At 42.4% G+C, this 24991-nt stretch overlaps 1 long non-coding RNA gene across 1 annotated transcript; it reads left to right on the top strand.

The window, feature by feature from the left end:
• Nucleotides 1–1218: 1218 nt before the first annotated feature.
• On the top strand, nt 1219–23872 carry LOC109412091 (uncharacterized). The gene is made up of 3 exons (XR_009999068.1): nt 1219–1612; nt 1721–2128; nt 21654–23872. It is a non-coding gene; the product is annotated as an uncharacterized LOC109412091 (long non-coding RNA).
• Nucleotides 23873–24991: the final 1119 nt, after the last annotated feature.

Raw genomic sequence — 24991 nt, 5'->3', positions numbered from 1 at the left:
CCATGTTACATTTTATTCACATTCCATGGTAAATTTGAACCTCACTTCATAGTCCATTATACTATATGCGTGATAGTACGCATAGTACGTTTAACCATTGCATTAGGGTTTCAGTTACTATGCATTTGGTTCAATGGTAGTGCCGTGTTTCTTATTGACATTGAAGAAAATAAAAATAAAACAATGAATTCTATTACATTTATTGATATCCATGAGGTATAAATTATAAAAAAATATTAATAATTATTAATTGATTAGATAGATGTTCTCAGGCGGCGTTGAAAGCTGAGGAAAACTTCCTTTTTGGTCTCTTTTCTGGAGGTACTGGGTTTTCTTCCGGTCGGTGAAGCAGATCTTTCCGGAACTGATGGTTTGGTTGAAGTTTCTGGGGTATGTCAAGCTGTGATGTAACGACGTCGTCCGGAAACACGGCTAGATGATTTCGATGGTGGAGGAAGCTATGTCCGCTTTGTGCGGTTCGGTTTTTGGGATTGGGTGGCGTGAGTTGATCGACCAGTGACGAAGGATTTGAAGAAGATGGAACCAGGAAAACAACACCGGATGACGTCCATCTGCTGGTGGAGAACCCTGGAGAAGCCATCCTGGATCGTGTATCAAGGTGGTATTGCACAGTTCACACCAAATTGGACTGCACAGTTTGAAAGTGTGATGGTTGAAAAGTGTGACGATAAGTGCAATCGGCCTGTCTGACAGCATTTTGACGTCGAGAAATGTCAAACATTAGCACGTGGTGAGTGATTCGCCTGACTCTTCTTCGGTTTTGTTTTGATTCTCATCCATCATCAACTCTCCGAATCGACCTTCTCTCTTTTTTTCTCACCGAGAGTCGTAGCCGGGCGGCCAGCTATGCAGGTTTGTGTGTTTCTTCTCATGGAAAAAGTTTGTGAAACGTGGAATTCTCGATATTGATGTCGGCAACCGTGCCCGAGCACAAAAATAGTGTGATAGGCGAAGTGCATCAAAAATCCATCTTGGAAAGCAACCAGCAATACATGCGAATATGATTGGCGCTGGAACAAGATGGCAAAACATCCTGTAACTCCTATAATTGCTCGCTGTGCTGAAATTTGGTGATAGCCAATCCAAAACTCCACTATAGGTGCTTCTGCAGTTCTCATTTTCCGGATTGTAATTCCGAGCTGGGGTTCCTGATAAATTGAAATTAACTATTATTTGTTAATCAATAAGGCCGTTCGCAACGCTGTTTTATTTTGTATGGCGAGTTTTAAAATAAATCTGAAACTGAAACTGCGTGTTCGCAATGCACAGCTCTAGTTTTATTTTTCGAGCACATTTTTAAAACAAATTTACAACTGCTCGACAGGTTTGTTTCAAACGCGGATCGATTTGAAACTGGAATAAAACTTTGTTTTATTTCCAAACTGTCATCCGTGCATTGTGTGTGTGTGCCGTGTTGATGTTTTTCATTGATCTCCACTCCGTCCAGCTCCGTCAGCCGCATGAAAGTGGAGTGTGTTTTGTTTCTTTGCCAATAATTGGCAAAATTATTTTGTACGGAAGTAGTGATATCCCGAAGTAATCGGTTCTGGGCAGCAGAAATAAGTGGATTCATCAATGCAGGTGATTTCAGGTAAGTTCCATTCCGGGTGGGATTGCATTCTGGAGGAAGAACTTGCACTCGCTTTGCGGTTGCAACTTTTAAATCGCGATCAATTTAAACGCTTTCAACGTTCGCTAGGTTACGCTACGCTGCACCTGGTCCACCCACCGTGATTTCTGCGTTTCACAACTTCCTGTCCCAGAAACAAACACCAATTTGGGTTAACCTACCGATGATCCCAAGGTACGGTATCGACAACATCAAAGCCGCCCAAGGAACCTCCAAAAAGAATCTGTCGGAAGAAGCAAAGGCTACAAATGGGCCAGTATGAGCCAGAACATGCCCCGCCAGATCACGATAAAGGAACCACGACGACCGATAGAATGTGGATAACAAAACGTCATTTCCCGAGCCTACACCGAAAACCTCCGTCTCAGAGAATCCATCCGGAACGACGCACACCCAGTTGACCGACGGTCGGGCTTTCGATCGAACAATTAGGAAATGACCGACAGCAGTGCGGTGGCGGGCAGAATCGCTTAAAGGGTGAGTAAAATGCACGTTTTATGTTGAAATATTTAATTTTTTGCATGGAATGGTCAGGGCTAGTAGGTTCACCATGTTCTCACAAGTGGCAAGGTGATGTATTAGACCCATCCAAATAAATTAGATGCAAGATTAGATGTTCATATATTCATTTGTGGCGGCGTCTTTCTGTGCCACCCTAACACCGTTGAGAAACCCCTCGAGAAGAAAAAGTCAGTGCAGTGTAGAGCAATAACAAAAACACACGTGAATTCGTTTCGAAAATAAATAAGTTCTTTTTGCTAAGAATCGCGCAGCTTTTTACTCGGTCTCGTATCCGGTTCCCACATTTGGTGACCCCGACGTGATTTTCCGTTCGAATCCGTCCCGGGAACTTCGAAAAACTTCGGTTAGATCGAGTTCTGCATCGCGCAGTGGATTCTAACCTCAAAATGAATGGTGAAAATTCGGGAGCAGGAGCGGTCGCCGCCGGAGCCCAGCTGGCAGCTGCGGTTTCTGTGAAACTACCCGAATTTTGGAAGAACGACCCCAACATGTGGTTCGCGCAGGCGGAAGCCCAGTTCCACCTGGCCAGGATTACGCAAGATGAGACAAAGTTCTGGCATATTGTCGCCAGGATCGATCAGAGTGTCATTTGCCACATTTCCGATCTGGTTAATACGCCGCCAGTAATCAATAAATATGAAGCAGTCAAGGACCGGCTCATCTCTCGTTTTGCGTTGTCACCGCAAGCCCGCATAGAACAGCTGCTTGGATCCAGCGATCTCGGCGATCTCCGGCCTTCGCATCTCCTCGCTCGTATGCAGGAAATCGCTACCGGTCTGAACGTGGATGAAAGCATCATGAAGACACTGTTTCTGCAGCGCGTACCGAGCCATGTCCGCGCAATTTTGTCCATCAGTGATGGCAGTCTAGTTAAGTTGGCTGAAATGGCCGACCGAATGGTGGAAACTTCCTCAACAAACGTCGCCAGCTGTTCTGTCCCAACAACCGGAGCTTCGACACTCGATTACAGCAGCCTCAAAGGAGAAATTGAAGCGTTGACGGCTGAAATTCGTCGGTTGAAAGCAAGACCTAGTCGATCCCGAAGTCGTTCGTCGTCCAGACCAGGAAATGCAGAAGACATGGTTTGCTGGTATCACCGTAAATACGGTGGTCGAGCCGAGCACTGCCGAGCGCCATGCAGCTTCAATCGTCAAAAAAACTAGGTTCGCGCCTTCCTGAGTCGGCACAGGTAGGCGGTGATAGCAGAAGTCGACGCCTTGTTATATTCGACAAAACCAGCAGTTCCAGATTTCTCATTGACACGGGCTCAGACGTTTCAATTATTCCTGCATCGAGAAACGACAAGCAAAGAGGTACCATTCCTTTTTCATTGCATGCTGCCAACGGGACGAAAATCAACACCTATGCCAGCAAGTTCATCACAGTCGACCTCGGACTTCGCCGCCGCTTCACGTGGCGTTTCATCGTTGCTGATGTAAGCGGAGCTATCATCGGTGCAGATCTTCTTGCTCATTTCGGCCTGCTGGTGGACTTGAGGCACCGGCAGCTCATCGATGGTACAACCAAACTTCGAACCAGCGGCAGCCTAGTTCCGACTGTCATTCACGGCGTAAAAGCTGTGGATTGTCAACATCCGTATCACGACCTGTTGAAAGACTACCGTGAAATACTGGTTCCATCATCGATTCGACACGAAGTGAAACACGATGTAACTCATCATATCGTTACGGCCGGTCCACCAGTTGCTTCGAAGGCTCGTCGAATGCATCCTGAACGAGAAAAAGCGGCACAGGAGGAATTCCAAGCTATGTGCGAAATGGGTATCTGCCGCCCCTCCAGCAGCAGCTGGGCCAGCCCTCTCCACTGCGTACCGAAGAAAAACGGGGAATGGCGGTTTGTCGGAGACTATCGTCGGCTGAATAAAGTCACCGTTCCGGACAGGTACCCAGTTCCGCACGTCCACGATCTGCTCAACAGATTTCGAGGTAAGACAATCTTCACTACACTCGATTTAGTCAGGGCCTACTACAACATACCAGTTGAGGAAGCGGACGTTCCAAAGACAGCAGTCATAACACCGTTTGGATTGTTCGAATTCCTTCGAATGCCATTTGGACTTTGCAACGCAAGTCAAACTTTCCAGCGGTTTATGAATAAGCTTTTCGGAGACTTGCCGTTCGTTGTTGTTTTCATCGACGACATATGCATCGCCTCTTCAAGCGAAGAAGAGCACCGCGAGCATTTGCAAATTGTCCTAGAACGTCTCAGGGACAACGGTCTCGTCATTAACGTGGAAAAATGTACATTTTTTGCGTCGCAGGTAGAATTTCTAGGATATCTTGTTAACAAAGATGGAATTCGACCATTACCGTCACGCGTTGAGGCGGTAGTCAATTTCGCTACACCGACGACGGTCAAAGACCTGCGACGATTCCTCGCGTTGATAAATGTGTACAAACGATTTATTCCGCATGCAGTTGAGCCCCAAGAAGCCCTCCGAAAACTAATTCCAGATAATCGGAAGAACGACTCGAGGAAAGTTGCATGGGACGACAATACGCAACGATCATTTGAAAGATGCAAACAATGTCTTGCGGAAGCGGTACTTTTGTTCTACCCCGATGCTACGAAGCCACTGGCGTTGATGGTTGATGCTTCTAATTTTGCCGCGGGAGCTGTTCTGCAGCAGTTGATTGACGACGAGTGGAAACCCCTTGGTTTCTTCTCTCAAAAGTTTTCGGCAAGTCAACGAAACTACTCTACGTTCGGAAGAGAGCTAACGGCAACTAAGTTGGCGGTATGTTACTTCAGACATTTCCTTGAAGGAAGACAGTTCACGATCTTCACCGACCACCTACCGCTCACCTATGCTCTCACTACAGATCCAAGTAGTCGATTGCCTCACGAAGATCGTTATCTCCGCTACATTTCCGAATTTACTACCGACATCCAGCACATTAGTGGCAAAAATAACACAGTAGCAGATGCCTTGTCCAGAGTAAATGCAGTAACCGCTGGAGTGGATTTCAGTGCAATTGCCAAGGACCAAACTGATGACCTTCAGTTGAAGAAGTTGCTCTCATCAAACTCTAGCTCACTCAAACTTGAACGCTGTCGTTTTCCAAACGTTTCCATACCTATCTACTGTGATGTCTCGGTTGATAATCGTATCCGTCCTTATCTTCCAGAGCGATATCGATCGGGCATTATGGCACAATTACACGGAATGGCCCATCCAGGAGCGCGTGCCACTAGGCGGCTCGTTACAGACCGGTTCGTCTGGCCATCCATGAACAAAGACATTAACTACTTCGTCAAAACTTGTCAGGAGTGCCAACGTTCAAAAATCAACCGACACACAGTGGCACCACTATCAAGTTTCGGTGTGCCCAAGGCGCGGTTCCGGCATATCCACATTGACCTCGTTGGCCCACTCCAGCCTTCCAAGGGATGTCGTTACCTACTAACTATCATCGATCGTTTCTCACGTTGGCCCGAAGCAATTCCACTCAGCGACATGACGGCTCCGACGGTTGCGATGGCATTGTACTCTGGGTGGATAGCGCGTTTCGGCACTCCCGAAACTCTAACAAGCGACCAAGGACGGCAATTTGAATCGGATCTCTTTAGAGAATTAACCAGGTTGCTGGGCGTTCACCATATCCACACGACCGCATACCATCCACAGGCTAATGGCATCGTTGAGCGTTTTCATCGCACACTGAAAGCCGCACTTATGTGTACAAACGCAATGGACTGGCACGATCGCTTACCTCTGGTGTTGCTCGGGCTTCGAACAGCATTCCGCGAAGATTTGAAATGCTCAACTGCGGAGCTGGTGTACGGACAAGCCCTCAGAATTCCTGGCGAGTTCTACGACAGACCAGTTGGAAACGTGGACCGCGCGGAAATGTGTAAAATGTTACACCAAACCTTCAGTGATCTGAACGCGCCGAAGGTGACTCATCATTCCAAGCCGAAAGTGTTTGTGCACCCGAAGTTAAAGGAGTGCACTCACGTTTTCATTCGTGTCGATTCGGTGAAAAAGCCTCTCCAGCAGCCATACGAAGGACCTTATGAAGTGCTTCAAAGGAACGAGAAATTCTTCGATGTCTCCGTATCAGGGAAGAAGCAAACCATTTCAATTGACCGCATCAAGCCAGCATTCCTATGTGACAGCAACATCTTGGACCATCCTAAGGAGGACGATCGCACCGTAGTTACACCATCTGGTCACCGCGTCCGGTTCCTGGTGTAACTGGGGGGGCATCTGTGGCGGCGTCTTTCTGTGCCACCCTAACACCGTTGAGAAACCCCTCGAGAAGAAAAAGTCAGTGCAGTGTAGAGCAATAACAAAAACACACGTGAATTCGTTTCGAAAATAAATAAGTTCTTTTTGCTAAGAATCGCGCAGCTTTTTACTCGGTCTCGTATCCGGTTCCCACACATTTATTAAAATAAAACTGAATCTACAATTCCTCGCCACAACACTCGGTTCACGGCTGCAGTCTCATCGGCCGCGTCCCACATTTGTCAGATCATTCTGCTCCTGTTCCGCCCACGTTGCGCGCGGCCCTTTAGGTCTTTTTATTGTCTATCCGGTTGGAATCAGGCTATTCAATCAAAAATTGCCTTCTTCTTGGTCCACAAGTGTCGCAAATTTTTCGCGACTAGTGCGCTGTGTTGCTAATGACAAGGAGATAGATGCGCACTATTTCCAAAATGATTTAGAAAAAGTCGTGAGTCGCGTCGCGTCGCGACTCAGTTGTACGACGTGCGATTGAGTGGCGGCCCGACAAAATACCATCCGCATCTCTGGCGAACACCAGTTTTTCAAGGTTGTTGTCCGGCATTCTTGCAACATGCCCTGCCCATCATATCATTTCAACCTCTTTGCCATCTTCTAAATGCTAGGTTCGCCGTAGGGTGCAACAAGCTCGTGATTCAAGCCACCACACACAGTGCCCTGTACACCGGCAATTGATTTGAAAATTGTTTCAAAAAGGGGATGTTCATAAACCACGTAGACCAAATTTTGGCCAGCTCAGACCATCCCCCCCCCCCCTCCCCTCTCGTACACTTTCGTCCATACAAAAATTTGAAAATTTGTATGGAGCGTAGACTTTGGGTAGACCCCCCTCCCCCCAAAAACTACGTGGTTTATGAACGGCCCCTTATTAACTCGGCATTTTTTCACATTACGTTAGGATTCTTGCGGGATTTTGAGGCCTGATGATAAGTGATGATGATGATGAGTGTTTTTCAGAAAATTTTCAGGCAATTCGTTCAAGACTTCTTTCGGAAATTCCTTGTGAAGTGTCTTCATGAATTTATATAGGTGTTTCTATGAAAATTGTTTGAGGAGGTCCTTCAGGATGTGCTTAAGGGGTTCTCCGTGAATTCTAATAAGACTTCTACCGAGTATTTCTTTGAGTGTTTCCCAAAAAAGTTCATCATGAGCTCCTCGAGAATAATTTCAAGAGTTTACCGGGAATTCTTCCAGAACTTTGTCCTGGAATTATTTACGAAGGTTCTCCTAAAATTCCTTCAATAGGTCTACTAGGAATTTCCAAAGGAGTTTTCTAAATTTTCTTCATGAGGTCCTCTATACAGTCTTCAAAAAGATATTTCTTTTGGAAACACTTCAGGAATTCCTCCCTCATGATTTCTTCTAGGAATTTGTTCAGGAGTTTTCCGAACACTCCCTCAGGAGGTATTTTTTTTGTAGTGTTCCTCTAGGAGTTTTTGCATGAGTTCTTTAAGATATTCATTCAAAACATCTTAGTGTTTTGTTTGTAAAGTATTTAGGTACTTAAGAGTTTCTCCAGTATGTTTTATGATCTCGTCAAGAAGAATTTCAAGAGCGTTCCAGGAAGTCTTACAGAAGTTTCTCCGGTAATTACCTAAGGTATTCCACCTTTAGAACGTCCTTTAGGAATTCCTCAGTAGGCTGTTGCGCTGTATTTTTTTAACCATGTTCCTTTTCTTTCTAACGACTTCATTTAGCTGTTTTAAAGATATTAAAACGATTTCCGCTGCACAGACGCAGCTGAAAATTGGATCGACTAAGCACAACATGTAAGCAACCACATTATCAAGATTCTAGTCTACAATACGTAGTAGAATCTGAAATTTCCATGTTTGTAACAGCAGCTGTTTGAGGATGATTTTTTCACAAGTTAACCTCAGAATTACGTCAGGGGTTCCCTATCAAATTAATTGAAGAGGTCATAAATACATGACAAAATAATCCTTTTGAAATTGCTTCGAAAATTACGTTGGAAATGAGTTCGGAAAATTCATTGGGAATTCCATCGGTGCTTCTATAAGTTCCTTTGGCAATTTTCTTACGATATTTCTCTGTCATTCCTATGAGAATTCCATCGTAAGTTCGTTGATTATTACTTCTTCAATTTATTTAGAAATTTCTTCGGCAATTAATTTAGAAACTATTTCGCTTATGTCCAATTCCTTCAGTAATTCTTGTAAGGGTTTGCTTCTTCAAAAAATCTTAGCATTTTTTTTTTTTTTTGAGAATTTACCCTAGAGGGCATTCATCTCAGTTGCTTTATCTTAGCATTTGCTTCGCCAGTTCCTTCGAGAAGGACTTCGATAATTTCTTTGGAAATTCTTTTGGAAATTATTTTGAGAATCAATTTGAGAATTACTTCGGTAAAAAACTCGGCACTTTATTCAGAAATTGGGAATTTGTGATTGTTTTTTTTTTTTAAGAATTGCCTTAGCAAATTCCTACAGAACTTTTGAATTTTTTTCGATAATTTCTTTGAAAAATAATTAGGCAAATTATTCTGAAATTCATTCGAATATATTTAGGACATTGACAAATTCTTTGGGAATATGTTAGACAAGTGACAAACTATTCATTTGAAAATTCTTCCAAAAATGTTTTTCACTATCATTGGAAATTTCTTCGGCAATTGTTTCGGGAATTTGTTAAATAACTCCTTTGAATATTTGTAAAAAAATACTCTAGAATGTAATTCCTATGGGGATTTCTTTCACATCAGTTTAACTCCTCTGTGAATTCTTTAGAAATTCCTAGGAAAATTATTTTTGAGCATTTCTTCAAATATAAAGAGTGTATCCACAATGACCCCGACACAGAAGCACGGCTGTGACTCTGCAACGCATCGGAGAAATCATTAAAAAAAAACCATACAGAAAAGTTTTTGCTGTATTTTTATTATTTGTGGCAAATTTCATAAAAATCTTAAAAAAAGCGTATGACAGATAGTTTCTTTCAGCTGCAGTCCAAAAAACAGTAAGAATAATAATTAAATGAGTTCCTCGAGAATTGCTCCAGTTCCTCTAGAAGTTCCTCAGGAATACTCCAGAAGTTGCACGGGACTTCCTCCAGAAGTTCCCCGAAAATTCGTACAGGAGTTCCTCGGTTTTTCCTGTAGAAGTTCGTCGGGAATTCTTCTAGGTGTTCCTCGTGAATCGCCCCAGGAGTTCCTTGAAAATTCCTCTAGAAGTTCCACGGGAATCTCTGCAGCAGTTCCTAGGGAATTCTTCCAAGAGTTCCACGTGAATTGCCCCAGAAGTTCCTTGGGAATTCCAGTAGAAGTTCCTTGGGAATTCCAGTAGAAGTTCCTTGGGAATTCCATCAGAAGTTTCTTGAGAATTCCTTCAGGACTTCCTCGGGAATTCGTACAGGAGTTCCTCGGGAATTCCCACATGTATTCATTGGAAATTCTTTCAGAAGTTCCACAGAAATTCCTCCAAAAGTTCCTCCTCCAGGAGCTTTTTGGGAATTCCTTCAGGAATCCCTCGGGACTTCCTCCAGGAGTTCCCTTTATCTTTCCTTGAGGAATTCGCCCGAAAATTCCTCCAGAAATTCTTGGGGAATTCCTCCCAGGAGTTCCACGGGATTTCCTAAAGGAGATTCCCTTAACATTCCACGAATAGTTCACCGCGAATTCTTCCAGAAGTTCTTCGGGAATTCCAGCAGAAGTTCCTCGGGAATTCCTCCATAAGTTCCTTGGGAATTCCTCCAACATTCTATCAGAAGAAGTTCTTTGGGAACTCCAGCAGAAGTTCCTCGGAAATTTCTCCAGGATTTCCTCGAGAATTTTTCCAAGAGTACCTCGGAAATTCCTCCAGAAGTTCCTCGCGAATTGTCCCAAAATTTCATTGGGAATTCCTCCAGAAGTTCAACGGGTGTTATTCCAGAAGTTCCTCGGAAATTTCAGCAGAAGTTCCTCGAGAAATCCTCCAGAGGTTCCTGCGGAATTCCTCTAGAAGTTCTTCGGGAATTCCAGTAGAAGTTTCTCGGGAATTCCTCCATAAGTTTCTCGGGAATTCCTCCAGAATTCCATCAGAAGTTCCTTGGGAACTCCAGCAGAAGTGCCTTATAAATTCTCCAGGACTTCCTCGAGAATTTTTCCAAGAGTACCTCGGAAATTCCTCGCGAATCGCCCCAAAATTTCATTGGGAATTCCTCCAGAAGTTCCACGGAAATTCCTCCAGAAGTTTAACGGGTATTATTCCAGAAGTTCCTCGGAAATTTCAGCAGAAGTTCCTCGGAAATTTCAGCAGAAGTTCATCGGAAATTTCAGCAGAAGTTCCTCGAGAAATCCTCCAGAGGTTCCTACGGAATTCCTCAAGAAGTTCTTCGGGAATTTCAGCAGAAGTTTCTCAAGAAATCCTCCAGAAGATGCTGCGGAATTCCTCTAGAAGTTCCTCGGGAATTCCAGCAGAAGTTTCCCGGGAATTCCTCCATAAGTTTCTTGGGAACTCCAGCAAGTTGCTTGGGAACTCCAGCAGAAGTTCCTCGGAAATTTCTCCAGGACTTCCTCGAGAATTTTTCCAAGAGTACCTCGGAAATTCCTCCAGAAGTTTCTCGCGAATTGCCCCAAAATTTCATTGGGAATTCCTCTACAAGTTCCTCGGAAATTTCAGCAGAAGTTCCTCGAGAAATCCTCCAGAAGATGCTGCGAAATTCCTCTAGAAGTTCCTCGGGAATTCCAACAGAAGTTCCTCGGGAATTCTTCCATAAGTTTCTCGGATATTCCTCCAGAATTCCATCGCAAGTTGCTTGGGAACTTCAGTAGAATTTCCTCGGGAATTCCTCCATAAGTTTCTCGAGAACTCCTCCAGAATTCCATCAGAAGTTCTTTGGGAACTCCAGCAGAAGTTCCTCGGAAATTCTCCAGGACTTCCTCGAGAATTTTTCCAAGAGTGCCGCGGAAATTCCTCCAGAAGTTCCTCCCAAATTGCCCAAAAATTTCCTTGGGAATTCCTCCAAAAGTTCCTCGGAAATTTCAGCAGAAGTTCCTCGAGAAATCCTCCAGAAGATGCTGCGGAAGAAGTTCCTCGGGAATTCCAGCAGAAGTTCCTCGGAAATATCTCCAGGACTTCCTCGAGAATTTTTCCAAAAGTATCTCGGAAATTCCTCCAGAAGCTCCTCGCGAATTGCCCCAACATTCCATTGGGAATTCCTCCAGAAGTTCCACGGGTATTATTCCAGAAGTTCCTCGGAAATTTCAGCAGAAGTTCCTCGAGAAATTCTCCAGAAGTTCCTGCGGAATTCCTCTAGAAGCTCTGCGGGAATTCCAGTAGAAGCTCCTCCAGAAGATCTACGGGAATTACTCCACGAGTTCCCCCAGAAGTTCCTTGGGAATTCTTCCAGGAGTTCTAACTTTTCCAGAAATTCCACGGGAATTCCTCCAGAATTTCCAAGGGAATTCCTCCAGAATTTCCCAGGGAATTCCTTCAGAATTTCCTCGGGAATTCTTCTAGAAGTTCCTCGGATTTTTTTTTTTTTCAGGTGCTCCTCGGGAATTCCTTCAGGAGTTCCTCCAGAAATTCCTCTAGCAGTTTCTCGTCAATTTCATTAGGAGATCCTTGGGAATTTCTACATAAGTTCCACGGGAATTCTCCGATGAGTTCATCGGAAATTCTTTCAGGAGTTCCACGGGTATTCCTCCAGAAGTTCCTCGGGAATTCTTCCAAGAGTTTCACGGGTATTCCTCCATAAGTTTCTGAGGAACTTCTCCAGGAGTTCCTCCCAGAAGTTCCACGGGAATTCCCCCAGAAGTTCTTCGGGAATTCTTTCAAAAGTTCCTCGGGAATTCTTCTAGAAGTTCCTCAGATTTTTTTTCCAAGAGTTCCTCGGAAATTCCTCCACGAGTTCCTCCAGAAATTCCTTCAGGAGCTTCTCGTGAATTGCTCCAGGTGATCCTTGGGAATTTCTACATAAGTTCCACGGGCATTCCTCGAGGAATTCCTCGGGAATTTCTCTAGTAGTTCCGGGTATTCCTGCAGCAGTTCCTCGAGAATTCCTCCAGAAGTTCCTCGGGAATTCCTATAGAAGTTCCTCGGAAATTCCTGCAGAAGTTCCTCAGGAATTCCATCACAAGTTCCTTCGGGAATTCCTCTAAAAATTCCACGGGTATTCCTCCAGAAGTTCTTTGGGAATTCCTCTAGAAAATACTCGGGAATTTCTTCAGAAGTCCATCGGGAAGTACTCTTGGAATTCCTCTGGAATTCTAACAGAATTTCGATGGGTATTCCTCCAGAAGTTCTATGGGAATTACTCCAGGAGTTCATTCAGAAGTTCCTCGGGAATTCCTCTAGAAGTTCCTCAGAAATTCCTCTAGAAGTTTCTCGTGAATTTCCCCCAGAAGATCCTTGGGAATATTTTCATAAGGTCCTCGGAAATTCATCCAGGAGTTCCACGGGTATTCCTCCAGAAGTTCCCAGGGAATTCCTTCAGAAATTCCTCGGGAATTCCTCTAGAAGTTCCTCGGATTTTTTCAAAGGAGTTCCTCGTGAATTGCCCCAGGATATCCTTGAAAATTTCTTCATAAGTTTCACAGGAATTACTCAAGTAGTTCCTCCAGAAGTTCCGCGGGAATTCCTGCAGGAGTTCCCCGGAAACTCCTCGGGATTTTTTTCCAGCAACTCCTCGGGAATTCCTCCAGATTTTTTTTCTGAAATTCCTCCAGGAGTTGCACGGAATTCCTGCACTAGTTCTTCTAGTATTCCTCCAGAAGTTCCTCGGCATATTGTCCAGGAGTTCCTCGGTAATGCCTCCACATATTCCTTGGGAATTCCTGCAGAAATTCCTCGAGAGTTCCTGCAGAAATTCCTCGGGAGTTCCTGCAGAAGTTCCTCGGGAATTCCTCCAGGACTTCTTCGGGATATTTTTTTCCCAAGAGTTCCGTCTCCAGGAGTTTTTCGGGAATTTCCACAGGAGTTCCGTGGGAGTTGCTACAGGAGTTCCTTTGAAATTCCTCCAGAGGTTTCACTGGAATTCTTACAGAAGGTCCACGGGTTTTTCTATAGAAATTCTTTGAAATTTTCTCTATCAATTTCTTGGAAATTCCTCCAAGACTAGAGTTCTCCGGAATTTTATCCAAGAGTTCCTCCATCAGGAGTGTCCTGGGGGGATTCCTACAGGAGTCCTTCGGGAATTCCTCCAGAACATTCTCATTCCAGAATTCTTCCAGGAGTGTATCGAATTCCTGCAGAAGTTCCTCGAGAATTCCTGCAGAAGTTCCTCGAGAAATCTAGAAGAAGTACCTCAGGAATTCCAGCAGAAGTTCCTCGAGAATTGCAGCAGAAATTCCTTGAGCACTCCAGTAGAAGCTCCTCGGAAATTCCCCCAGAACTTCCTCGAGAATTTCTCCAGAAGTCCCTTTGGAATTCCTCCAGACAATCTTCGAGAATTTCTCCAGAAGTTCCTTGGGAATTCCTGCAGAAGTTCCTCGGGAATACCAGCAGAAATCTTTTGGGAACTCCAGCAAGGGGAATTCCTCGAGAATTTTTCCAGCAATCTGTCGGGAATCCCTCTAGGAGTTCCTTGGAAATTCCTCCAGAAGTTCCATGGGAATTCCTCTAGAAGTTCTTCTAAATTTTCTCCAGCAGTTTCTTGGAAATCCCTCCAAGAGTTCTCCGGAGTTTTATCCAAGAGTTCCTCCATCATAAGTGTCCTGGGGGGATTCCTACAGGAGTCCTTCGGGAATTCCTCTAGGACATTCTCGAGAATTCTTCCAGGAGTGTATCGAATTCCAGCAGAAGTTTCTCGGGAATTCCAGCAGAAGTTCCTCGGGAATTGCAGCAGAAATTCCTTGAATTCCTCCAAAACTTCCTCGAGAATTCCCCAACTAACATTTGCAAGTCACAAACAAGCAAGCTTGCTGAATTGTTGCTTAATAATGGTAATGATAGCTGAACTAAAATTATGCTCTACACATTACTGTTTAAATGATTTTACAATTGAAAAAGTAGTCAATGTTCGACTTTCCTCATCGGTACCAACAATGATAAATTAAAACACTTTTCAAAAGTTTAACAAGAAATTTAATCGACAAGCATTGATTCCTTAACAAAACAGTTTAACAAAACATTTGTCTACATCTTATTAAGCTGATGTATCGATAAGCATATGCTTCTGAACAATGTGCTTTTCACTTGTCAAATAAACGCCTTCAGCCCGTCATAGTTTGACTCGGAACTTTGTTCGGATTATGGGATAAACCATGGCTAAAACTGTTTAGACAACCAAGTTATTAAATAACCAATATTTTAAACGAATCACATAAAATAAAACAGAATATAATTATGTAGTTTAACATTGAGTGCCAAGAGATGTAATCAACGTAAAAATGAGGCATTCATTTATTATTTTAAGTCTGTAATAAAATATCTTGTACCTTGATTATTATATTTTTTTATCTTCCGCAGCAGTTCGATTGTACGAGACGCTTGTATCGATGCATTTGACATTTCAGTGCTGTAGTGTTTACTGAATATTGTTCCCACAGTCACCTAGATAACCAAACAGCATTCAGAAATCGACACATTTGAAGTATCCCTAAACATCCATTGCACAATTTATTGAACATAGTATCAAGATTCCATGACAAAAGCATAAATAAAACAATTGCTTAACGGATCTTCGACTGAGAATGAGTAGATTACCTGAGCAGATGCTGTGAATGCACCATGTCCATGTCCAAGACCATACCGCACCACAAATAGTCATACGTTTTTAAAGACCGATAATTAATAATAAAAATAAATACGTATTCATGTCGCAATTAGTACGTCTGGAAACAATATCTTCAATAAGGACCAACACTTTTTGGCCGCATTCGATACAAGTTTTCTCACCGTGTGATAAAAATACTGACAGCGAAATCAGAATGGAAAACACGTGTTTTGGGCTGAACAGCTGTTGAAGTATAAGGCGTTGTTCAGTTGATTATCACGTGCTGTGCTAATTCACCACTGCTGAACACAAGTTCAGGAGTGATCATTATTGAGTCATGGGAAGATTATGTTTTGCTTTGGGTGCTGCATCTCACCATCTCTAGGATGGCGCAGATAGGAAGGCATGCGGTTGGCAATCGACAGGTCTCGAGTTCTAATCCGGATTTAGGTAATTTTATATGTAATTCTTAATTCATAATAGGTGTTCTCAATATAAGAGCAAATAATTACTCTCGTGAGAGTTCAACATTTTTGCATTTTATTTATTTTCAGTCATTTTTGCCAATGCCGAATAACAACTTTTCTGAGCATTTGTAAAACGCTTTGAACAACAAAAAATTAGGTTGGTGTACAACATGATGCTTAATAACTTCTCCAAATTTGTGTGAACAAAACCCGAACATAGGTTGTACGTGAAAATAATTCAAATGTTATTCAACATGATGCTGAATTAATTCGTCATAACGGTGCCTGTTAAATGAGTGATTGTTAGTTGGGTCCTCCAGAAATCTCTTTGGAATTCCTCCAGAACAACTTCGAGAATTCCTCCAGAAGTTCCTCGGGGATTCCTTCAGAAGTTCCTTGGGAAATCCTGCAGAAGTTACTCTTGTTTAGATTACAGATCTTACAATTAGACGTGTTTTTCATTCAGGCTTCCGATACTACAACTCGGGAATACCAGCAGAAGTCTTTTGGGAATTCCAGCAGGGGGAATTCCTCCGGGAATTTCTCGAGAATTTTTCCAGGAGTCTCTCGGAAATTCCTCTAGGAGTTTCTTGGAAATTCCTCCAGAAGTTCTATGGGAATTTCTCCAAGAGCTCACCGAGAATTCCTCCAGAAGTTCCTCGCGAATTCCTCGGGAATTCCAGCAGCAGCTCCACGGTTATTTCTCCAGAAGTTCCGCGGAAATGCCTCCAGGACTTCCTTTTTTTTCCAAGAATTCCTCAGGATTTTTTCCAGAAGATTCTCGGGAATTCCCGCAGGAGTTCCTCAGATATTTCTCCATGACAGAATTCCCGGGTACTCCTGGAGAAATTTACAGGGTTTTACTGGACGAATATCGGGGGAACTCTTGTAGGACTGTCCAAAGGTTTCCTAGAGGAGTTCCCGAGAATCTCAGGGAACCGCAGGAAATTCTGAGGAACTTCTAGAGTTCCTCGGGGCATTCTCAATGAGTTCCACGGGGATCCTTACAGGAGTTCTTGGGGAATCCCACCAGTAGCTCCTCGGGAAATTCTTCCAGGTATTTCGAAAATTCCTCCAGGAGTTTGATGAGAATTTCTCCAGTAGTTTCCCAAACATTCCTTCAGTAGTTTAGAAATTCCTCCAGGAGTTCTCTGAGGATTTCTCCAGGAGTTCGCCGAAAATTCCTTCAGCAATTCCCCGGAAATACTTCCAGGAGCTCCCGGAAATTCGTGCAGAAGTTCTCTGAGAATTTCTCCAGGATTTATCCGAGAATATCTTTAGGAGGTCCTCCGAAACTCCTCTAGGAGTTCCCTGGATGTTCATATTGGAGTTCATCGGATATTCATCCGGGAGTTCCCCGGGAATTTTTCCAGGAATTCTACCAGGCGTTCCTCAGGACTTCCTCCAGTAAATCTCTGGTAATTTATCCAGGAACTCTCCGGGAATTCCGTCAAAACTTCTCCGAGAAATCCTCCAGGAGTTCGCCGAAAATTCCTCATTTCAACTTGTTTGGGGCTCCGCAGTGCCTCAAACGGGGAATTTCTTTCCGCAGAAAGAAAAACACACGGGAAGTACTTCTACACTAAGCACTTTATTTTACTACTAAACTTTGCGTTGTCGAAGCCACGCAAACGCTTTTACACTTCTACTTCGCGTTGTCCAAGCCACGCCAACGCTTGTAAGTATACTTCACTTGCAACTTATCACTTCACACTACTTGACCGTTAGCCGGGTCAAATGATACTATTTCGCGGTCACTCACGAGCGGCCTGCACAAGCTCGTCCAACTGGGTGCCGCCGCGATGACGCGCGCTCACTCACAGCTGTCATCATCAATCATCATCGCAATCATCGTTGGTGGTGAGTGGTCCCGCGCTGTCGCCGTGTTTACATTTGTGGGAGCTGGAGTGGCGTTGCTCAGTCTTATAGGGGAAAACGGGGCACCAAAGCGTTTATGGGAAAGTGGGTCACTTTCGCCACCGGAGCGTCCGATGGGCGCGAACAAAACTCCTGCAAGGATTTTTGGACAATTCCTGGAGGAAGTTCTCGGTAATTCTTCCAGGAGTACGCTGCGACACTTCGAAAGAATTTTGTGGGGATTTCCTGGCGGAATACCCGGGGAACTCCTGGAAGAATTCCCAGGAATCTCTTTGAAGGGATTTATGGAAATCTCCTGATGGTATTCCGAAGGAAGAAATATCGTAAAACTCTTGAAGATATTTCCGCTAAACTCTTTGGTGTATTTGCTGGAAACTCCTTGTGGAATTCCCAGAAAATTATTGAAGGAATTCCCGTAGAAATCTCGGAGGAATCCTCTAGCATTTTTTTTGTGGAATTTGTGAGGTACTCAAGGAGGAATTTTCAAAGAATTCCTTGAGGCATTCTCGATGATTCCCGAGAACTCGTGGAGGAATTCCCGAGAAACTCTTGGAGGAATTCTCGAGGAACTCCTGGTGAAGTTTACGATGTGCTTCCCGAAGAATTGAGGAACTTTTGCAGGAATTCCCGAGGAACTTCTGGAGGAATTCTCGAGGAACTGCTGCAGGAATACCCGGTAATCCCCGAGGATGGAGATTTTTCAATTTGCCCATCTGCACCACCATGGGAGCTCAGGAGTGAAAGTGGTAGTAGAAGCATTCCCAATAAATTCCCGGAAAAAAAAAAACCCTAGGAAGCTCTGGAGGAATTTCCGAGGAACTTCTAGAGAAATTGATTACCCGCATGGTGCACGCTATGTCCAAACGGAAGTATTATGAAAATCGAATGCACCTCAAATGTTATTCCCTAGGATCGTGGCTTTAACCCTCTAGTTTCAGAATCTGTGCGGTTTAAAATATTTCATCTTGGTTTTTTGACATTTTTTATTTTTTTCCCTATTTTCCCATACGAATATCGAAATAAGTCATTTTGAGGTCAATTTCGTCCCATACAAAAATGTATGGAAAAAAACCCAAGATGGATTACTTCAAACCACACATTTTCTGAATCTAGAGGTCCAAAAATATGGTTCTAGCAAATAAATTTTGATGTACATTCACTTTTCACAATACTTCCCTTTGGACATAGCGTGTGGTGCTTGTTCACAGTTGTCAGCTAGAGCAGAATCATTTCATTTTGTATGGCGAAAAGCATCTAACCTAGAATTCCTTGAAGTAAAAAGCTTTGGTATTGCGCGCAAACCCCAAAATTTTATTCCCACCTTTGGGTTTCCGCGCCGAAGACCCAGCGCCAGATTCGGCGACAAAGAAAACTGACAGCAGTCGCCGGACAGTTGGCAATCCTGATATTTGACGGCGGCCGCCCGGTAGTCATGCGAGTGGATTGTTGTCACGCAAATAGATCTTTTCGCTGAAAATGCATGTGTATTGAGTTATTGTTGACAGATTTTCTGCAGTGTTAGTGTGAAATTCAGCGATTTTCTGCATCGCGTAAGCCTTCGCTGGAAGAAAACGTCATGTTGTTCAGCGAAGCGAGGAAAATTTTCAGTGAAAAAAGCAATATTGGGTTTGCACCAAAGCGGTTATCATTGTGCACAACCGCTACCAAATATTTTTTTGAATTATGTGTTTAACTGCTAGAAATTTGCTTTTAGATGCTGTTCACCTTCCAATATTTTTTGTGATTTACTTTTTAGCAATTAGCGATTTAGCGGTCGCTGCAGAGAGTAGGAAATCAGCCAAAGTATGCAATTCATTCCGAAGGACTTCTCGGAAGCATTTCCGAATAACTCATAGAAGAATTTACGAGGAACTCTAGGAGGAATTTCCCATGGAATTCCTTTGGAGTTTGCGGGAATTCTTCGAGGAATTCTCGGGGAACTCCTGGAATAATTTTCGGGGAACTCCTAGAGAAATCTCTAAGGAACTCTTTGAAGAATTCTCGAGGAACTACTGGAGGAATTTCTGAGAAACTCCAGGGCGAATTCTAGACTGAATCTCAGAAGAGCTTCTGAAGTAATTTTCGAGGAGCTCTCTGAGAAATGCCCAAGGAAGTTCTGAAGAAATTTCCGAGTTTCAGGGAAACCCCTGGAGGAGTTTCCGGGGAACTCCTTGATAACTCCTGGAAAAATTCCTGATGGAATTTGCATTGAATTTTTGGAAAAAAATCTCGTAAAATTCCTGAAAGAATTTGCCTAGAACTCTTTCAGGAATTCCCGGTGAACTTTTCCTAGGAACTTCTGAACGAATTTCCTGGGAACTCCTTGAAGCATTTCCGAAGAACTCCGTAGAACTCCTAAAGGAATATTCGGAAGAATTCCCAAGGAACTTGTTGTGCAATTTTCAAAGTACTCATTGAGAAATTGCCGTGGAACTCTTTTCGGATTTCCCGAGGGACTGCTGGAGGAATTCCCGGCGAAATGTCCATTTAACCCATAGAGAAATCTCAGAGAAACTCCAGGAGAAATCACCAAGAAACTTCTGAAGCAATTCCCGAAGAACTCCTGGAGAACTTTTCAAGCAACTCCTGGAGGATTTCTCAAGGAACTCCTGCAGGAATTTCCGAGGAACTCTTGGAGAGATTTCCCAGGAACTTCTGGAGAAAATCCCGAGGAACTGCTGGAGAAGTGTTCCCGTAGATCTCCTGCAATGGTTTCCCAAAGAACTTCGGGTGAATTTCAGAGGAACTACTGGAGAAGTTCCCAAGGAGCTCTTGGAGAAATTGCTGATAATCTGCTGAAACAATTTCCAAAAAACTTCTGCAACAATTCGCGATAACTCATGGGTGAATTCCCAAGGAACTTCTGGAGTTATTGCTGATGAACTCCTGGAGGATTCTCTGGAGAACTCCTGAAGGAATTCCTGGGTGTTCCAGAAAAACTCCTTCAAGAATTCCCGAGATACTCCTAGACCAATTCCTGGGGTACTTCTAGAGGAATTACCGGAGATTTTTTGATGGAAATTTCAAAGAATTTCTGAAAATAAAATTAATAAATTTCTGAAAGGAATCTTGGAGAACTCTTCGAAGTATTCTCGGGAATCTCCTGGGGAAATACTCGAAGAACTCATGCGGTATTCACGAGAAACTCTTGAAGGAATTCCCAGTGGTATCCTGGAGATTTTTTTGTTTAACTCCTGGAAGGATCCCCGAGGGAGTCCTGTTGAAATTGTAGTGAAACTCCTGGAGGAATTTCGAGAGAACCTCTGGAAGAATTCTCTGGGGTGTTATGGAGGAATTCCTCGAGGAATTACTTTAGAAGTTTTTGGAGATTTTTTTTAGGAATTCCCGTGGAGCTTCCGGAGAAATTCCCGAGGACTTTGTGGAGGTATTCCCCAGGAAGTTCAAGAGCAATTGTCGAGGAACTCTTGGGGAAATACCTGGGCATCTTCTTTAGGAATTTCCTAAGAACTCCTGATGGAATTCCCAGGGAACTTTTGAAAAAAAAAGAATCGAGAAACTTCTGAAGGAATTCCTGGAGAACTCTTTGCGGAATTCCTTGGAAGCTGCTAGAGGAATTCCCGAGTAACTCCTGAAAGAATTCTCCAACTCCTAAAGCAAGCACGAGAAATAATAGAACAGAGTATATTTGATTCTCGGAGAAATCAGGAACTTTTCGAAAAAAAAATTTTTTCTTGACTTCCTTGGGCATAGAGTATATTCGTGCCTTCCGCACGATACGATGTACTCAACTGCCGAAATTCTGCAAAGTGACGTAAGCGACATTGATAGTTTTTGCCCATTTTTTGGTAATTATGCCTAAAACTATTGCTCATTCTCTAAGTTTCTTTCCATAGATGATAGATTACGGCTAGATCTTGCATTCTAATACAGCAGGCATACCACAGTGTTATTTTTACACCAGATATTATATATAATATACCAAAAAATATCGACATTTTGAATGGCGCTTACGTCACTTTGCAGAATTGCGGCAGTCAAGCAAAATGGTTATTGGCAGAGGAAGCGTTTTAGACCTCATGCGCAAGTGATTTTAGACCTCATGTATGCTTTCTTCCATTTGGGAGTAACGAAGAAGATGTAGATTTGATGCGACAGTTTTCTCAGTAATTCCATGGTGAATTTTACTCCTTACTCGGACATTCTTTTTCCTGCGGTATTTTTTTTTTGTTAATTCTTTCGGTTTAAATATTTTAAGGTATTTCATCGTTAACTGCTCTCAGATGAAGGACATCACGAAGATGCAGATCTCCAACGGATTGGAAGAGAATATATAGTTATCTGCATGATTGACACCGACAGGAAGGAAGAAGTCTCAAAAGAGGTGTAGAAAAAATAACTGCTGGAGGATAAACAAGGACTAGATGACGACGGAGGAGATCGACGAAGTGGAAGAAGAGCTAGTCAAGGGCGATATGTTGATCAAACCGGAACCATATAAAATGGATGACCATCACGGATCAGCAGGAAAAGAAGTCATAGAAGAAGGAATTGAGACCGCCACGAACGTCCAGCACTGACAAAAAACTGCGATGGGAAGCAGGTTAATCGGAGATGCATAAAAATCGACAGTGACTTCGATCAGAGCCAACGTTACAGAGAAGGTTCGTTGTCCGTGTGGAACGGGACCGAACCACCCGACTTCCGTGTGTCTCTAACCGAATGACCGATACCATCGGCAGGTCATTCAGAACACTATAAACGCTAACACTCGGACGACTACACGGATATACATACAGCGATTCCGCTGCTTGAAATTCAACTGGATGTTCCTTCGGAACAAGAAACGAATGTGGCATCATATCATTATGCACAACTACTAGGTGCAAAGTATTGGATCGCAGAATCCATGGCCGAAAACCACCTCTTCCGACAGTAGCAATATTTTGCTAATTGTTACAATTATGGAACTGTTACCTGATAACGAATAAAAATAAAGGATTGATTTACAATACATATTATTTTTTTTGCAAAGCTTGTACAAGCAATTGTTTTCTCTTTCTTGGCACTCATATATTATCGCACCACCAAATCGAAGTCGTCGCTTGAAACACATACGAAGTTGCAGCTGCGAAGTAAATTTTGAATCTATTTTTCCTGTTGTGCATCATTAAGCTAATTAAGTGCTACAATATGCACTAATCTAAGTTGAGTTGCGACATTTCTAAGTAGGTTAAAAATCAATTTTCGCACCCCCGGTAACTTCGGATTTTAACCAAAAGCATAATACTTGTTCAAAGAAAGGGCGATTTTGTTTTCGTTTATAAGATACGAAACCTAAGTTGGTAAAGAAACCCGAATCTATAACATCCCACCAAAAACCATTTTTAAGAAAATCATAACCTAGAAAACATTGCGACGAAGGATGCATGGGAATGTTATAGAATCACCGAATCACGAAGACCGTATAAGGCTCAAGCTGGAGTACTTTTTTTTGCAGAATACTCGAATAAAACTCCTAGCGCGATTCCAGGAGGAATTCTTGGAAGAATATTGAAAGGAATATGTACTGAAGCAATCCTCGAATGAGTTTCTGCCTTAACCTCTGAGGACTCTAAAAGAATTCTAAACGGAATACCTGCTGAATGATCTAGAAAGCAATTTTGAATGAACTCCAACAGGAATCTCAGAAGTAAGTAGAAGCAGAATTAATCCTAGAAAAATGCATGAAGAAACTAGGAACTCCTTCAAGAATTCAAGAAAAAAAAAATACTGCAGGAGTCCCCGAAGAAATTTTGCACAAATTTAAGAAGAAACTCCTTCAGAAATCTCAGTATCTGCATCTGGAAGAATCGCAAAAAATCCAGAATCAACTTCTGGAGGATTCTTTTATTGCGCTATGCAGCAATCCTAGTATACATACATATTGCACGGATATTCTATTTAAACTTAAATGGAAATTGTTTAGAAATATGCTGGTGTAATTTATAAAAAAAATAGCGGTAAGAAGATTTCTGTGAAATTTTCAGATAAATATTTACTCTTTTAATTTGTAGAAGAACAGCTAGGTACTGCTTACGAAATACTCATGAGAAATTCCTGGGGGAGAACTTTGATGCGAGCATGTATTGCAATTCTTGGAAAACGAGCGAGCATTCTGCTCTGAAAGTGCAAGTAACTCTAGATACAATTAATTGCTTCCGTTATCTATTTTCTATTCTATGATTAATCAAAGGATGTTGATCATTAATTAAAAACAGTTAGATTATTGTAGGCAAAATATTGCTTTACATATAAACATCAATTTCCATCATGTTTAAAAAATGCCAAATTCACAAATACATGCGTACAACTTTCTGCAAATAAAATCAAATTTAAAACAGCATTGTCGGGAACGAGTTTCAGTTTTATTTTTGACAGTTTTAAATTTTAAAACATCGAGCAGTTTGAAACAAAATTTAAAACTCAGCATTGGGAACGGCCTAATAAATTATTTTGTTTCATACTTATCGGCTGGAACGTTATAAAACACAACGAGAAATAAGAATTGAGATTAAAAAAGATAGCTTCTGCGATTCTGCTTGGAACTGGGTTTTACTATGGGTTTTGACTATGAGCATAGTAGCAGGCCCGGATTTAAGGGGGGGCAATGGGGGCAAGTGCCCCGGGCCCCCCGATTGAGCCCCCCCCCCAAGATTCCCGAAGCACTATATGTATTTTGTTCAACGAACTCATATAAAATACAGTTGTCCTAGAGTAATTGTAATTGGGTTACCAAAAGTATCGAGATTATTTCATAATCTGAAATTTGACTTGAGAATAAATCGAAATCCGAAACTTCATGATTGTTGGTGAAGTGACACTATTTTTAGAATGGATTTTCAATTTTTTTTGGGATATTTTCTTCAATATGAGCTGCCATTCTAAAACCATAAAACTGTTTTGTCAATTTATTGGTAAATGCAAAACAATTGAAATTAAAAAAACAACAACTAAACGATTCAATTGTTTCTCCAGAGAGGTATACAATATTCAACAATTGGATAGAAAGAGCTTTCTTGTTTATTTTGGCGTACACGAGTTTCTCAAAAACCTCTTGAAAGTTTTTATTGAGTTCCGTAAAAAATAAAAACGTTTCTTAACAAAACCAAAGATTATTTTTTTAGAGTAAATTAAACGATGTTTGAGTATCAATAGAAATGTCATTTCATTGATAGTTTAACTATTAAATCACTTATTTGACAATGATTGTGCATGCTATTGTTGACTATACGATTATATTCTAAAAACACCTACCTAATACCCATCTGGCTCAGTTCGTTGAGGACAGTTGTTTTTATGGGAAAGATATGATAATTATTAAAAGAGACACACTAAGATTATTTTACCGTATACAGCAGAATGTTTGACGAAAATAGAACAGCTGAACGTTCGGTGATTGTTTCGGTAATTTATGAACATGCTGAAAGTTCGGTAATTAAACTAGTCCAGCTAACTGTCAAAAAGTACCGAAACAACTGTTATAGCTTGACGACAGTTCAGTATTTTTTTTGAAATCCATTCAGCAAAACTATTTGAATGGCATTTTTCCGAGCT

This window comes from Aedes albopictus, chromosome 3 (genome assembly GCF_035046485.1).
Source record: "Aedes albopictus strain Foshan chromosome 3, AalbF5, whole genome shotgun sequence".
NCBI classification, from domain to species: domain Eukaryota; kingdom Metazoa; phylum Arthropoda; class Insecta; order Diptera; family Culicidae; genus Aedes; species Aedes albopictus.
The sequence above is the reverse complement of the archived record's forward strand: the minus strand, read 5'-3'. Positions and strand labels throughout refer to the sequence as shown.